We start from the raw sequence: 16100 nt of genomic DNA on the forward strand, positions 1-16100 counted from the left end.
TGGAAGAATATGCATAGGTTACATGCAAATATAAAATGATATCATTTTATATAAGGGACTTGAACATCCCAGAATTTTGGTGTCCTTGGGGAGTCCTGGAACCAATTGCCCCCCAGATACTGCAGATATTTAGGGACAATAGTATAACATGACTACTAACTACAGTCACCATGATGTACAATAGATCTCCAAATGTATTCATCCTGTTTAGCTGAAACATTGTACCTTTTGACCAATATCTCTTAATTTCCCTGGGCGGAATTTTCAATAGCTAGTCAGGAAAGGCCTCACTGAAAAGGTGATATTTGGTCAAAGACTTGAAGGGAGTGTGGGGGAAAGAAATATAAATATCTGGGAAAAGAGCATTCCAGGTAGAGGAGATGGCATGTATAGGGGCCACGAGGCAGGTGTGCTCCTGCCATACTTAAGAGACGGTAAGGAATCTTCATCTTTTCCTGATGTCTTCCTCACCTCCAATATATTTAAATACGGCTTCCCCCCACCACACCCTTAAAATGGCCATTGCATAAATCACCAATAACATTTGTGTTAGTTCATTTTACGTTGCTATAAAGGAATATCTGAGACTGAGTAATTTATAAAGAAAAGAGGTTTATTTGGCTCATGGTCCTGCAGGCAGTACAAGCATGGCATCAGCATCTGCTTAGCTTTTGAAGCCTAAGGAAGCTTTTACTCATTGAAGAAAGTGAAGGGGGAGCAGGTGTGTCACATAGCAAGAGAGGGAGCAAGGTTGTGGGGGGACATTGTCCCATACTCTTTTTAACCATCAGATCTAATGGTAACTCTACTATAGGTAAAATACAAACCCGTTCATGAGGGTTGGGTTGGATACCATCACCATCCAATGAGGGATTCATCCCCATAACACAGACATCTCCCACCAGGCACCCCATCTGACATTGGGGATCACAATTAAACCTGAGATTTGGAGGGTACATTGAATATAATGTGAGCTGTAGGCTTGTAATATATGGTCTTTATTGTGTTGAAGTATATTTCTTCTAAACCAACTCTGTTGAGAATCTTTTCATGAAAAAATGTTGAATTTTTCAAATGCTATTTCTGCATCTAATTCAATGATTATATAATTTTGGGGCTTCATTTTGTTAATGTTGTATATCACATTTATAGATTTATGTATGTTGATCCATCCTATATCCTTGGGGTAAATGCACTTGAGCATGGTATGTTATCTTTTTAATGTGAATTCTATTTCTGCATCTAATTAGATGATTATATAATTTTGGGGCTTCATTTTGTTAATGTTGTAGATCACATTTATAGATTTATGTATGTTGATCCATCTTGTATCCTTAGGGTAAATCCATTTGAGCATGGTAAGTTATCTTTTTAATGTGCTATTGAATTCAGCGTGCTAGTATTTGATTGAGGATTCTTGCATCTACATTCATCAGGGATATTGGCCTGTGATTTTTCTTTTCTTTTTCTTGTTCTCGTCTGTCTTTGGTATCAGAGTAATGTTGGCCATGTAAAAAAGTTTGGAAGTATTCCTTCCTCTTAGATTTTTTTGGGAAGAGTTTGAGGATTGCTAATTATTTACATGTTTGGTAGAATATAACAGTAAAGGTATTCTGGGCTTTTCTTTGATGGGAGACTTTATTACAATTCAATCTTCTTACTCATTTTTGGTCTGTTCGTACTTACTATTTCTTCTTGATTCAGTCTTGGTATCTTTCATGTATCTTGGAATTTATTTATTTCTTCTACTTTATTCAATTTGTTAGTGTACAACTGTTCATAGTACTCTCTTATAAGTTTTTTTTTTCTTATGAGCTTTTATGTTTCTATGGTATCAATTGTAATGTCTCCCTTTTCACTTTTGATCGTATTAATATTTGAGTCCTTTCTCTTTTTTTCTTGGTCTGGCTAAAGGTTTGTTGATTTGTTTATCCTTCTGAAAAAACACTCTTTATTACATTGAGTTCTTTTCTATTATAGTTTTAGTCTCTATTTTGTTTATTTGCATTCTGATCATTGTTATTTCTTTCCTTCTGCTGACTTTGGGTTTAGTTTGTTTTTCTTTCATTAGTCACTTGAGTTGTAATATCAGGTTGTTTATTTTATATTTTCCTTTTTAAATTTGTATGGGTACACAGTGACTGTATATGTTTATGGGGTACATGAGATATTTTGCTACAGGCATACGATGTATAATAATTACATCAGGGTAAATGGGATGTCCATCACTTCAAACATTTACCCTTTCTTTGTGTTACAAACAATGCAATTATACTCTTTAGTTATTTTTAAATGTACTATAAATTATGTTTGCTTATAGTCACCTTGTTGTACTATCAAATACTAGATCTTATTTATTCTATCTAACTGTATTTTATACCCATTATCCATTCCTCCCCTTAACCCTACTATTCTTCCCAGTCTCTGGTAACTAATACTCTATTCTCTATCTCTATGAATCCAGTTATTTTAAGTTTTAGCTCCCACAAATAAGTGAGCACATGGAAAATTCATCTTTCTGTCCCTGGCTTATTTTATTTAACATAATAACCTCCAGTTCTATCCATGTTGTTGCAAATAACAGGATCTCATTCTTTTTTATGACTGTATATTACTCCATTGTGTGTATTAACCACATTTTCTTTCTTTATTCATCTGTTCATGGACACAGGTTGCTTCCAAATCATGGCTATTGTGAATAGTGCTGCAATATGCATGAGAATGCAGGTATCTCTCAGATATCCTGATTTCCTTTTTTTTGTGTGTATACCTACCAATGGCATTGCTGGGTCATATGGTAGCTTTATTTTTGTTTTCTTTGAGAAACCTCCAAACTGTTCTCCATAGTGATTGTACTAATTTACTTTTCTACCAACAGTGGGTTCCCCTTTCTCCATATCCTAGCCAGAATTTCTTTTTTTTTTTTTTGAGACGGAGTCTTGCTCTGTCACCCAGGTCCTGGAATACAGTGGTGTGATCTGGGCCCACTGCAAGCTCTGCCTCCCGGGTTCATGTCGTTCTCCTGCCTCAGCCTCCCAAGTAACTGGGGCTACAGGCGCCTGCCACCACGCCCGGCTAATTTTTTTTTTATTTTTATTTTTTCTAGAGACAGGGTTTCATCGTGTTAGCCAGGATGGTCTCGATCTCCTGACCTTGTGATCTGCCCGCCTTGGACTCCCAAAGTGCTGGGATTACAGGAGTGAGTCACCGTGCCCGGCCCCTAGCCAGCATTTCTTACTGCCTGTCTTTTGGATATAAGCCATTTTAACTGGGGTTAGATGATTCGTCTTGTAGTTTTGGTTTGCATTTTTCTGATGATAAGTGATGTTGAGCACTTTTCACATGCGTGTTTGCCATTTATATGTCTTTCTTTGAGCAAGATCTTTTGCCCATTTTTAAATTAGATGATCAGAATTTTCCTATTGAGTTGTTTGAACTCCTTATAAATTCTGGTTGTTAATCCCTTGTCAGATGGATAGTTTACAAATATTTTCTCCTATTTTATGGTTGTCTTTTTCAACATCAATTGAAATGATCCTATAGTTTTTGTTTTTAACTTTGTTTATGTGATTAATTACATTTATTGATTTGCATATGTTGAATCATCCTAGCATTTCTGGAATAAAACTCACTTGATCATGGTGAATTAGTTTTTTAATGTGATGTTGGATTTAGTTTGCTAGTATTTTCTTGAGGATTTTTGCATCAGTGTTCATCAGGGATATTGGTCTGTAGTTTTCTTTTGTTGATATGTCTCTTTCTGGTTTTGTATCAGAGTAATAATGTCCTAATAGAATGAATTTAGATGTATTTTGTGTTCCTATATTTTTCGGAATAGTTTGAGTAGGGCTGGTGTTAATTCTTCTATAGATATCTGGTAAAATTCAACAGAGAAGCCATCATGCTCTGGGCTTTTCTTTGCTGAGAGACTTTTTATTAGGGCTTTGATCTCATTACTTGTTATTGGTTTGTTCAGGTTTTGGATTTCTTCATGGCTCAAACTTGGTAGGTTGTATGTATCTAAGAATTTATCTATTTTTCTCTGGATTTTCCAGTTTATTGGCATATGGTTGCAAGTGATCCTTTTAATTTCTGCAGTACTGGTTTTATGTCTTAATTTTATTTATTTGGGTCTTTTCCCTTTTTCTCTTGGGTAAAGTTTTGTTGATTTTGTTTATCTTTTCAAAAAACAAACTTTTCTCTCTGTTGATCTTCTGTATTGTGTGTTTTCTTTCCATTTCATTTATTACTACTCTGACCTTTATTATTTATTTTCTTCTAATAATTTGGGTTTGTTTGCTTTTGCTTTTTTAGTTTTTAAAGATACATCACTAGGTTATTTGAAATTTTTCTACTTTTTTAGTGTAGGCACTTGTAGCTATAAACTTTCACTTGCCAGGTTTTGGTATCAAAGAGATGTGCCTTTGTAGAATGAGTTAGGCAGGAGTCCATTCTCTTCATTTTTGGGAATAGTTTCAGTAGAATTGGTTCTAGCTCTTCTTTGTATATCTGGTAGAATTTGGCTGTGAAACCATCTGGTCTAGGACTTTTTTGGTTGGTAGATTTTTATTGCTGCTTATATGTTGGACCTTAATATTCATCTTTTAGGGTTTTAATCTCTCCCAGATTCAATCTTGGGAGGTTGTTTCCAGAAATTTATCCATTTATTCTAGATTTAGTAGTTTGTGTTCATAGAGGTGTGTTCCTAATAGTCTTGGAGGATATTCTGTATTCTGGGATCATTTGTAATATTCCCTTTGTCATTTCTTAATGTGGTTATTTGAATCTTCTCTCTCTCTCTGTCTCTGTCTCTGTCTCTCTCTCTCTCTCTCTCTCTGTTACTGTAGCTGGCAGCCCATCAATCTTGTTTATCCTTTTAAGGAATCAACTTTTGGTTTCATTGATTCTTGGCATTAATTTTCTGGTCTATTTCATTCAGATCTGCTCTGGTTTTAGTTATTTTTTTTCCTGCTAGCTTTGTTTTAGTTTTTCTAGCTATTCTGTTTGATGCTAGGTCATTAATTTGAGATATATCTAACTTTTTGAGGTAATTGTTTAGTGCTATAAACTTTTCTCTTAACACTGCTTTTGCTGCATCCCAGAGATCTTGGCATATTTTGTCCCTGTTTTCAGTTATTTCAAAGACTTTTTTTATTTCTGCCTTAATTTCATTGTTCACCCAGAAGTCATCCAGGAGCAAGTCACTTAATTTCCATGTACTTATGTAGTGTTGGGTGATGTTTTTAGTCTTTATTTTTACATGATATACTATTCTAAGCTGACAGCAACAACAACTGTACACTTTATTTGCCAACAACAGCTGTATACTTAATTTCTCCTCTCCCACATTTTATGTTTTTGATGTCAAAATTTACATCATTTTCTAATGGGTATCCATTGACTATTTTTGCTCTATGTGTTTTAATAGGTTTGTCTTTTAACCATTGTATTATAGGAAAAAAATTGCTTTACACATTGTCATTACAGTCTTAGAATATTCTGGATATGACTTTGTATTTCTTATACCAATGCGTTTATGTTCTCATATGTTTTATGTTTTTAATTAGCAGCCTTTTAATTTAGCTCAAATAACTCCCTTTAGTGGTTCTCTTAAGACATATTTAGTGGTGATGAACTCCCACAGCTTTTGTTTGTCTGGAAAAGTTTTTTTTTTCCTCTCATTTGCCAAGGACAACTTTGCTGGGTTAAGTAGTCTTGCTGGCCTTGTTTTTTCTCTTCAGCACTTTGAATACATTATCCTACTCTCTCCTGGTCTCCTGGGTTTTTGCTGAGAAATCCAGTGACAGCTATTTTGGTATTCCCTTGTATGTGATATGCTTCTCATTACTTGCTGTTTTCAGAATGTTTTCTTTTTCTTTAATTTTTGTTATTTTGATTACTATACATCTTGGATAATTCCTATTTGGCTTAAACTTGTTTGTATACCTCTGCATTTGCTGTATTTAGATGTTAGCAACTTTCTCCCGATTTGGTAATTTTTTAGAATTTCTTCTTCAAATATGCTTTCTGGTCTCTTTTCTATTTCTTTTCTTTCTGAAAACTCCTATTAGATGAATATTAGGTCTTAATAGTTTTCCTTCATAGTTTTCCTTCTTTCCTTCATATCCAGAGTCTTTCTTTATTTTACATTCTTTTTATTTTTTTCTGACTGAATTATTTTAAATGTTTTGTCTCTAGCTTACTGATTGTTTCTCTTCTGCTTTATTGAGCCTGTTGTTAGAGCTATCTATTGCACTTTCATTTCAGTGATTTTATTCTTTAAGATTTCTATATTTTTATTATTTCTATTGCTTTGTCAAAAATCTTACATTGTTTGTGTATTATTTTCCAAATTTTATTTATCTATCCTTATATTCTTGTAGTTCACTACATTTTTAAAGAGGAATTTTCTGATTTCTTTGTCAGTCATTTTGCAAATCTCCATTTCTTTAGGGTTCATTGTTAGAGTTTTATTAGTTTATTTTGGAGGTGTCATCATTCCCCAATTCTTCACAATCCTTGTGTTCTTGCACTGGTGTCTGTTCATCTGAGGAGGTATTAGTTGGCAGGAATAGACTTTCATTATTTAGTCTAACCTTTGATTCTAGATTGGTTAGCTGGTACCAACCCTGGTAGGTAGAGCTTGCTTTCTGCTTTCAGGTTCTCCTGATGGCTCAGCTTTTGTGTTTGCTCTGAGTTCAGCTGGGACTACTGGCTGGGCTCTGATTTTTGGTAAGACCACTAAATGAGCTCTGCAAGCAGACAAAATTGCTTGCTTGGATGGTGATTGCCTCTGACTGGGCCAGGCCACAGGATGTATTTCCTGGCTAGATGATACCACTCTTTGAGTTCTGCAGTTGTATGGGGTTGCAGGCTTACTCACAAAGTTAGGTGGAGACTCTGCTCAAGATGGAGAGTACAACTACTGTACTTGGTGGAAATGCACATTTAATGTTTGCCTTCCTGCCTGGGTGGGACATTGGGGTGGGCTTTGAGATTGAGCCAAACCACCATTTAGATTCCTTGTTGGGGTATATATAGCCCTTTCACTTTGCCAAAATGCATTGTGGCAGGTATCTCTCTCTGTGATTGGGCTTTGAGGATGATTTTGAGGCTGAGTTGAACCACTGTTCGAGTCCCCAGTTAAGGCAGTTCTAGACCCTACACTGTGCTAAAAATGGGCTGTGATATGCATCTCCCTGCCTGGCTAGGTCCCTGTTGTGGGTTTTGAGACTAAGCCAAACTACTGTTTGGGCTTCTGAGTGGGGCAGGTCTAGCCTGCATTTGGTACTTTACCAAAATGCGCTGTGGTCATCTCCCCTCCCTGGGCTTTGTGATGGGATCTGGGGCTGGCATGGAGGCTGATTGTTTAGGGATTCAAGCCAGGTAGAACTTCCTATTTCCAGGGACAACCAGCTTCACTTTGTTGGCTTGTTACACTGTTGGCTAATACCCCTAATCACATACCACTGATGGCAGTTACATAGAGCTACCACCAAGATCTGCATGTTTGTCACTCTGAGCTCTGCCTTCCTGATCTGTTTCTACCTGACCACAGTAGTCTAGCCATGTTATTACCCCTATGCTCCTTCCAAGGTCAGACCAGAGTAGGCTTCCTGGGAAGTATCTTAGAATGCAGGGAACGTGAATGTCCATCTCTAGTTCTCTTTTCCTACTGTAGAAACTGTGGGCCTAGAAAAATTCTAAGTGGTGTGCTGACTTGGGAGAGAGGGAGAGGTGATGTGGTCAAAGTGAGACTATTCTTTTTACCCTTCTCATGTGGCATTGTTTGGTTCTTTAGTTCACACAGGTTTCTCAGGCTTAATCATGAGTTTTGAAGTGTTCACATAGGAGTTTTTATCTGTGTACAGTTGCTAATTGAACATTCTATGAAGGGGAGGGAAAACTGGGACCTCCTATTCTTCAATCTTTCTGATGTCACAGAGAATCTGCATTTTGAAAAGATCCATAGGTGATTGATATGGATATTAAAGTTGAGAACTACTAGGTTAAACATCTATTTCATGTGAAACATGAAAAATAAGCTAGATTTTGAGTTGCAATTATAGGGTAATACACATTTTTCAACTTTTTCATCTTTACTCTTGTTCATAAGAGGCTGCAACTGATCCAAGACAACTTATTCCCAGGTTATAGCAAAGGTTTTCAAACCCAAACAACACAGAATTACAAAATGTAGAGTTCACATCTTCTCTGGCTAAGATAATGTTGACTAATGAAAATAATGGTAGATTGGAAAATCTATTTGAGTTACTATACTTTGTTATACCTAAGATAAAATATCCATATGATGATTATTGTTAATCCTCTATAGAAACATGATGAAAAGAAGTTTTAGTTGAACAGAGGAGATAGAAAGCAAGATCATAGGGGGTTGGGGAGTGAATAAGAAATGAAGAAGTAGAGGTTGACTACACTCTTTCATGTCACTTTGCACCCCCCAAAGTAAAAAAAATTTGATGTAATCAATTTGCCACCCATTGCTGGCTGGTTTTCTCAAAGATTGGTGCCATATTGAGGGCTTAGCGTTGGTTTCTCATCAAGGCTGCATCTTCAGTGGCTTATCGGTGGCTCAGTGACTTGTCACCAACCTTGGTAAGAGAATGCCTGTATTTTCTGGCTTGTGCATATTTTCCATGTATAAAACTTTCTTTATATTCCCCTTTATAAGCACTGAGGTGAATGAAATCAGAATTGACTGACATTTTTAGATGACTCATTCTTTTCACCTAGCTGTTGAGTGCCTCCACTCTGGAGGATACTTTCTAATGGCACAGAGTTGAGAAACAAAGATCTGCATACTTTGTGCTTATTCTCATAGGCCCATACATAGGCCTCCACCTCAAGTTTCCTTAAATCTGATTTTTCTGTATTTTTGGGGGGCTTTGCTTAGTGAAGCTTTTTTACAACAATCATTCTACTTGCCTAGCAAGCTATTTCTCCCAACATTCAAAGTGGACAACTAAGTATATTGCTCCCAAATCATTGGTTTTTGAGGATTTCCTCCATTACTACATTCTATGATTACCCTTGAGTGGCATTAAGCTGCTGCATTAGTCAATATTTTCCTTGTCCAAGTGTATATTCAGACAATCCATTTGTGAGCCAAGCCTGAGGTTCTTTCCTTCTTTATTAGCTGGTTGTATGAAATCTATTTATTTCCCACCATGAAGCCATAGGTATGACTGCATGCTGCAGTTTAACACCTCTCAAGGGTAGCCATAGAATGTAGTGATGGAGGAAATCCTCATAAACCAACGATCTGGGAGCAATAAACTTAGTTGTCCACTTTGAATGTTGGGACAAATAGCTTGCTATGCAAGATAAGGATATGTGTAGAATAAAGATTGTTGTAAAAAAACTTCACTAAGCAAAGCTCCCCCAAAATACAGAAAAATCAGATTTAAGGAAATTTGAGGTGGAGGCATATGTATGGGTCTATGAGAATAAGCACAAAGTATGCAGATCTTTGTTTCTCAACTCTGTGCCCATCAGGGACCTGGCCCAGTCAGAGGACGAACTGAGGAAGAGATATTGTCACAATGAAGGCATGTTTGTATCTTATGGAAATGCTTTTTACTGTACCAAATAGTTTGCCATTTTTTCTATCAGGTGCTAGCAAGCTCAATATGAGATAGAATTTAATATTGGTAAGATAAGATTAGTTAATGATTAACTTGAAGATAATTGCAAATATGGGCACTGTGCATGCTCATAACAATTGACATTATATTTTATTAAGAATTTCTGTCCCCTTTTTCTCATATAATTAAGAAAGATGAACAAAACTGGCATGGAAAGGTGAAACTCAGTGTTAAATTTATCAGCACTTTAAAGAGAGGCCACCATTTAAGTCAGTTTGAATGAAGTTCTGAATTGTTTATGTTTTCTTCCTATATAAAAGAGTTTTTCAGGCAAGTATTTAGCTATTTAATTTACATTTCACATGTGAAGTATAATAAAACAACCACCCATTTCCCCAGGACTCACATAAATCCTGCCTTTCAAACCCAGAAAATATTCTCAACACAGGTTCTTTATGACACAAAAACTAATTGCAGCTGCACCTCATTTTGCGAAGCAAATGACTATGAGGGTTTACAAATTAAAATTCTGTAAATTACATTTCATATTGTGATTCCTTTTCATCATGTTTTTGAGAGTTGTATTTGAAAAAAAAATGGCCATAGAACAAAACAAAGATCAAAATTAAAGCAATATGTTGGTCAAATATTTATAAAATGGATTTTAAGAATTTTATTTTAGTACTGCCCAGCAGTACACAAGTCACACAGTATTCATACTAAATTAATTATGATATCAAAACCTGTGTTTAAACTGGGTTTATGGCAAAGCAAGCTATAACCTGAGTAGTGCTCAACTTTTTGTTTAGGTCTTACCTGCGCTATATTCCAGGTAACTAAACTGCTTTAAATTCCTAATTCTTGTTTTGTGTACTCTCTGAAGAAACACTGAATATCAAACTAAGGCTATTAATCTATTTCCATAATGTAAAGCCCACTTGCTACATTTTGACAAGATGAACGTCTAAAAATTTGACTTTTTTCAGCCAGAATGTCCTGGTGGACAATTATTGAATTACGGTGTTAATTGTGGGAGCAGTCTACGATATCTGTTACATGTGTTATCAATTGCTTTAGCTCAGTAATACAAAATGGACATCTGTATTCTTTTTAAAAAGTTGAATTACATATAGAGGTTCTGATTAGCTTAGACACAGAATTTTATATGCTTTTTATTCACTTCAACACAAAATCTAATTCACCGTTGAAGCTTTCTTCTTAAGACCACAGTATTGCAAATTATGGTTAGTAGTGTTTAAGATGCTAATGGGTCATTATTATAGCAGTTCTTAAATAAAACAATGATTCCGTAGACAAATATTCATGTCTAATTAAGTTCCATTTGATAAATGGAAATGATCTCTTATTTATATTTTATTAACACCTTTTCCAGTCCTAAAGATTTTCCTCAGAGAATCTTTCATCTCTTTGTTCCTGAGACTATATATCAGAGGATTGCAGAGAGGTGTTATTACAGAATAGAATAAGGTAATGATTTTTTGCATTTTTACTGTGTGTCCTGATCCAGGACTAACATACATCACCATGATAGAGCCATAAAACAAGGTGACAACCGCCAAATGAGAAGCACAAGTGGAGAAAGCCTTTTGTTTGCCAGCCTCTGAGGGCATCCGTATTACAGCCAGAATCACCAGAACATAGGAACAAAGGATAAAGAGAAAGGTGCCAATCATGAAGACAGAATTGAATGTGGAATAAATGAGCTGGGTGATGATGTCTTCAGAACAGGACAACATCATCAATGGGACAGGATCACAAACAAAATGGTTGATAATATTTAGGCCACAGTAGGATAGCTGTGAAATGAGAATAACTGGAGTCAGGAAGATTACAAATCCACATGACCAGGCAAAGATAATAAGGCCAGTGCATACTTGTTTACTCATCATGCGTGGATAATGTAGAGGGCGGCAGATGGCAAGATACCTGTCAAAGGCCATGATGCAAAGGAAGAAGCCCTCATCATACCCAAAAGAGAAGAAGAAGTAGAACTGTGCAAAACAACTCATGAATGAGATGGACTTGCTTGTGGAGAGGAAGTTGGCCAGCATTTTAGGAACAGTTGTAGTAACATAACATATTTCCAGGAGAGAGAAATTTCCCAGGAGGATATACATGGGAGTCTGAAGGTGCCGGTCCCACCACACAGCACAGACAATGGCTGCATTTCCCATCAGGGTGAGAGTATAGGCTACTGAGAAGAGACTGAAGTAGAGGAGCTGCATTTCTGGGCTTGAGGGAAAGCCCATGAGGATAAAGGAGCTAACAAAGTTGATAGTTTCTATGCTGGACACATTCATTAGTCTGGAAGACATGGAGATGGCAGAGGTAATTGAAACATGAAATGGAGCATGCTGATTCTTCTTGGAAACAACCAAAATTCTTTATCATGTATATTATAAAGTAGTAAACAATTGGAGTTTTGTTTAAACAACAAAAGCGTGACTTTCATGACTCAACTCCTACACATATTTATTTTAATAAATCACAACAATAGAAAGCAGGGAAAATATGAATTGTGGAGATTTTTTTTTTTTTCTTGCTAAGACCACTAGACTTGAAACCGGGAATGCAAACTTTTGTGATTCCAATAAATTACCTATATACAATGGGTCTACTCTTTCTTCTGTCTACCTGCATTATTGATACTATATTTATCTGGGTATGAAGTTCTTTCAACAGGACTATGAATACCTGATTCATTATGATTTATTAGTGATATAAAGATAAAATACAAAATCAAGATATTTAAAAATACTCTTTCTCAATATAGTGCCATGCCAGGGCACAGATTAATATTTACTTTCAATTTCAGCTACTCCAGGTTACTTGTAGTGTTTTAAACTGGTAATAAGAAAGAACTCTGTCATTAGAAGATATATGGTGTTTTATGCTTTTTTCATGTATCTCTACCAATGTTTAGCATACAAAATACATTCTTTTCTTTTTAGGTAGCTGGATACACTATAGGCTGTGAAGAAGTGTGCCACACTTTGGCCCTTAAATTGCTCTAAATATTTTTATATGCTTCCAGGTGAATATATGAACTTCATATGCCCATTATGACATTGACCTTAGGGAGAGCAGCTGGTCTGAGTGAAGGTGGCCAAGTTCAATGTGCTTGTTATTTGTTAACCATGATCAAGTCAGCTGCAGGAAAACAAGAAAGGCAGATAAGGTTTATATTATGAAAGTTCCATGTTTTTTATTCACTGCTTTCTTCCACATATTCCTTTTTCTTTCTTTGACCTTTGGTGTTATTTTGCATCTCACTGTGGTGGTTCTCAGAGGCCTTTCCTATCTAGGCAAACCTGAAACATGAAACTTTTCCCCTGATTACTCTCTTGTTAACTTCTAGCCCAAATAACAACAAAAATAGGAAAAAGTCATACAAGCTGAAGATTTTTGTTTCTTAAATAATAAGTACTTTGTATAATACCAAGTCTTATTAATGTAATGGAACTGAAAATCAGTATTTGGGCTTGCAAAAGAAAATATTGCTGGAAAGAGAAATATGCCATATTTCTTCTACTCACCAAGTAACAAAAATTACCAAAATATACCCTTCTCCATCAATTCATCAGTTAATATACATCTTCACTTGAAATCCTATTCTTTTTGTATATGTGGCTATTCATATTTTAAAGGGATAGGAACCACAATTGAAAAATATCCTCCAGAATTCAGGGAAACAAGAAGAAAAACTTGTATTTTTCAGCTTCATTCTTTGCCAGCATTTCACTCTGAGATATATTTTTAGTTTTCTCAAAGACAAGAAGAAAACATTTTCTATTATTTTTGAAAAAAAACTGGGTAACTCACGTGTTATATACTTCTCACTCGCTCTTTGAATGAATGCTGAGAAGGTCAGGGACAGGAGACAAAATATTATTCCACAGAGCCAAAGACATGTGAAGAACTTCCAACGAATTGCATGATCCTGTTTGTAATCTCTCATGGGCTGCAAAAAGTAAACCCTAAAAGATTTTCCCCACCTTCAAAGCATATATTAATGGTCAAAATGCAAGCTCAAGTGAGTGTATTATATATGTCTATTTACTTGCATCATAGCCTGTTGGGACTTGGAGCTCTGTCTCTCTTGTGATGTTTTGATAGTGTTTGTTTAAAAGAGGATATCATTTTGAATTTTCACAATCAAAAGCCAGTTCTTACTATCCTGTAAAGAATAGTGAAAATGTGGAAGCAGATCTTATCTTTTCTTTTTTCTTTTGTGTCCATGTATTGTCAAAGCTTCCTGAGGAATAATTAAGTAGTAAAAGGGATTGTCATTATAGCTACAGGGGTAAGCTTTACCATAATACTCTCTATATCTATTTTGAAGAAAAATCATTCTCTGCTCATCAAATATTTATACCTGCAGAGTTACTGGAGATATTTGAGTTGAATTTTATGTAGCGCACAAGAAATTTAATTGGCATTTATTTATTCCACAAATATTTACTGAATGCCTACTGTATACTTAAACATACACTAGATATATTTTTAATTTTTTAAGGAACCTCCATATTGTTTTTCATAATGACTGTACTAATTTGCATTACCACCGACAGTGTATAAATGTTCCCTTTTCTCAGCATTCTCACCAACTATTGCCATCTTTTGTCTGTTTGATTATGATTGGGCTGAGGTGCTATCTCATTGTGGTTTTGATTTGTATTTACCTGATGATCAGTGATGCTGAGGAGTTTTTTCATATGCTTTTTGGTCATTTGCATGTCATATTTTAAAAAATGTCTAGTCAGGTTTTTTGTCCACTTTTAAAATGAATTATTTGGTGTTGTTGCTGATTTTTGCTATTGAGTTGCTTGAGTTCCTCATATATTTTGAATATTAACCCCTTATCAGATACATAGTTTGCAAAAATTTTCTCTGATTCTGTAGGTCATTTTTTGGTTCTGTTGTTTCTTTTGAGCAGAAGCTTTTTATTTTGATGTAACCTCCTTTGTCTATTTTTGTTTTTCTTGCCTTAGCTTTTACCTACACCAGTGTTGTATAGTTTTTCTCTTATGTTTTCCCTTCTAGTAGTTTTACAGCTTTAGGTCTTATGTTTCAGTGTTTACACTATTTTTAGTTGATTTTTTGTATGGTATGAAATAAAGGTTTATAAGTTAATTTTTCTGCATATAGATACGCAGTTTTCCCAATACCGTTTATTGAAAATACTGGCCTTTCCCCATTGTGTGTTCTTGGCAGCCTTGTCAAAATATTATTAGGTGACTGTGTATCACCTGTGGATTTATTTCTGGGCTCTGTATTCTATTCCATTGGGTTTTGCATGTGTTTTTATGCCAGTATCATGCTGGTTTGGTTACTATAGCTTTATAGTATACTTTGAGGTCAGGTAGTGTGATGCCTCCAACTTCGTTCTATTGGGTCAAGACTGCTTTGGCTATTCCAGGTCTTTTGTAAGTTCCATACAAATTTTCGGATTGTTGTTTCTATTTCTGTGAAGAATGTCATTGGTATTTCGGTAAATCCATAGATTGTTTTGGGTAGTGTGAACATTTTAACAATATTAATTATTTGAATCCATGAATGCTGGATTATCTTTCCATTTATTTCTGTCTTCAAACTTTTTCATAAACATTTTATGGCTTCATTGTAGATATCTTTCACATCCTTGGTTAAATTAATTCCTAAGAGTTATATTTTTTATTTTGTAGATATCATAAATAAGATTGTTATCTTGAATTCTTTTCAGACAATTATTACCACATAAAAGTGCTACTTATTTTTGTATGTTGATTTTGTATTCTGCAACCTTACTGAATTCATTTATCACTTCTAAGAGTTGTCTTGATAACGTTTTTATGTTTTTGTCTATATAAGATCATGTCATCTGCAATGAGAAACAATTTAACTTCTTCTTTTCCAATTTGAATGCCTTTTATTTCTTTCTCTTGCTGATTCTCTGGCCAAAACTTCCAGTACTACATTAAATAGGTGTGGTGAAAGTGAGCATCCTTGTCTTTTTTCTGTCCTTAGAAGAAGGACTTTTTGTTTTTCCTATGTCAGTATGATTTTCACTGTGAGTTTCTGATATATGGCCTTTATTATGTTGAAGTATGCTCCTTCTATGCCTAAATTTGTTGAATTTTTATCACGAAGCAAGGATAAATTTTATCAGATGCTTTTTTTTTGCATCTATTGAAATGATCGTATAGTTTTTGTCTTTTATTCTATTAGTGTACTGTATCAAACTTTTTGATTCACTTATACTGAATCACCCTTGCATTCCTGGAATAAAACTCGCTTGGTTGTGGTGACCTGTCTTTTTAATGTGTTGTTGGATTCAGTTTGCTGGTATTTTGTTGAGAATTTTTGCATCTATGGTCAAGTTATTGCCTTGTAGTCCCTCCCTCCCTCCCTCCCTTCCCTCCTTCCCTCCCTTCCCTCCTTCCTTCCTTCCTTCCTTCCTTCCTTCCTTCCTTCCTTCCTTCCTTCCTTCCTTCC

The 16100-nt window shown here is 35.3% G+C and overlaps 1 protein-coding gene across 1 annotated transcript in view; it reads left to right on the forward strand.

Moving 5' to 3' along the window:
* Positions 1-16100, forward strand: part of LOC111522541 (olfactory receptor 4Q3) — a 27287-nt gene that overhangs the window by 1984 nt on the left and 9203 nt on the right. Inside the window, exon 2 of the mRNA XM_023186638.1 lies at positions 10999-11093. The gene's annotated coding sequence lies outside the window, so the exon portion shown is untranslated. The remainder of the gene's footprint in view (positions 1-10998; positions 11094-16100) is intronic.

Source organism: Piliocolobus tephrosceles, chromosome 6 (assembly GCF_002776525.5).
Source record: "Piliocolobus tephrosceles isolate RC106 chromosome 6, ASM277652v3, whole genome shotgun sequence".
Taxonomy (NCBI): Eukaryota; Metazoa; Chordata; class Mammalia; order Primates; family Cercopithecidae; genus Piliocolobus; species Piliocolobus tephrosceles.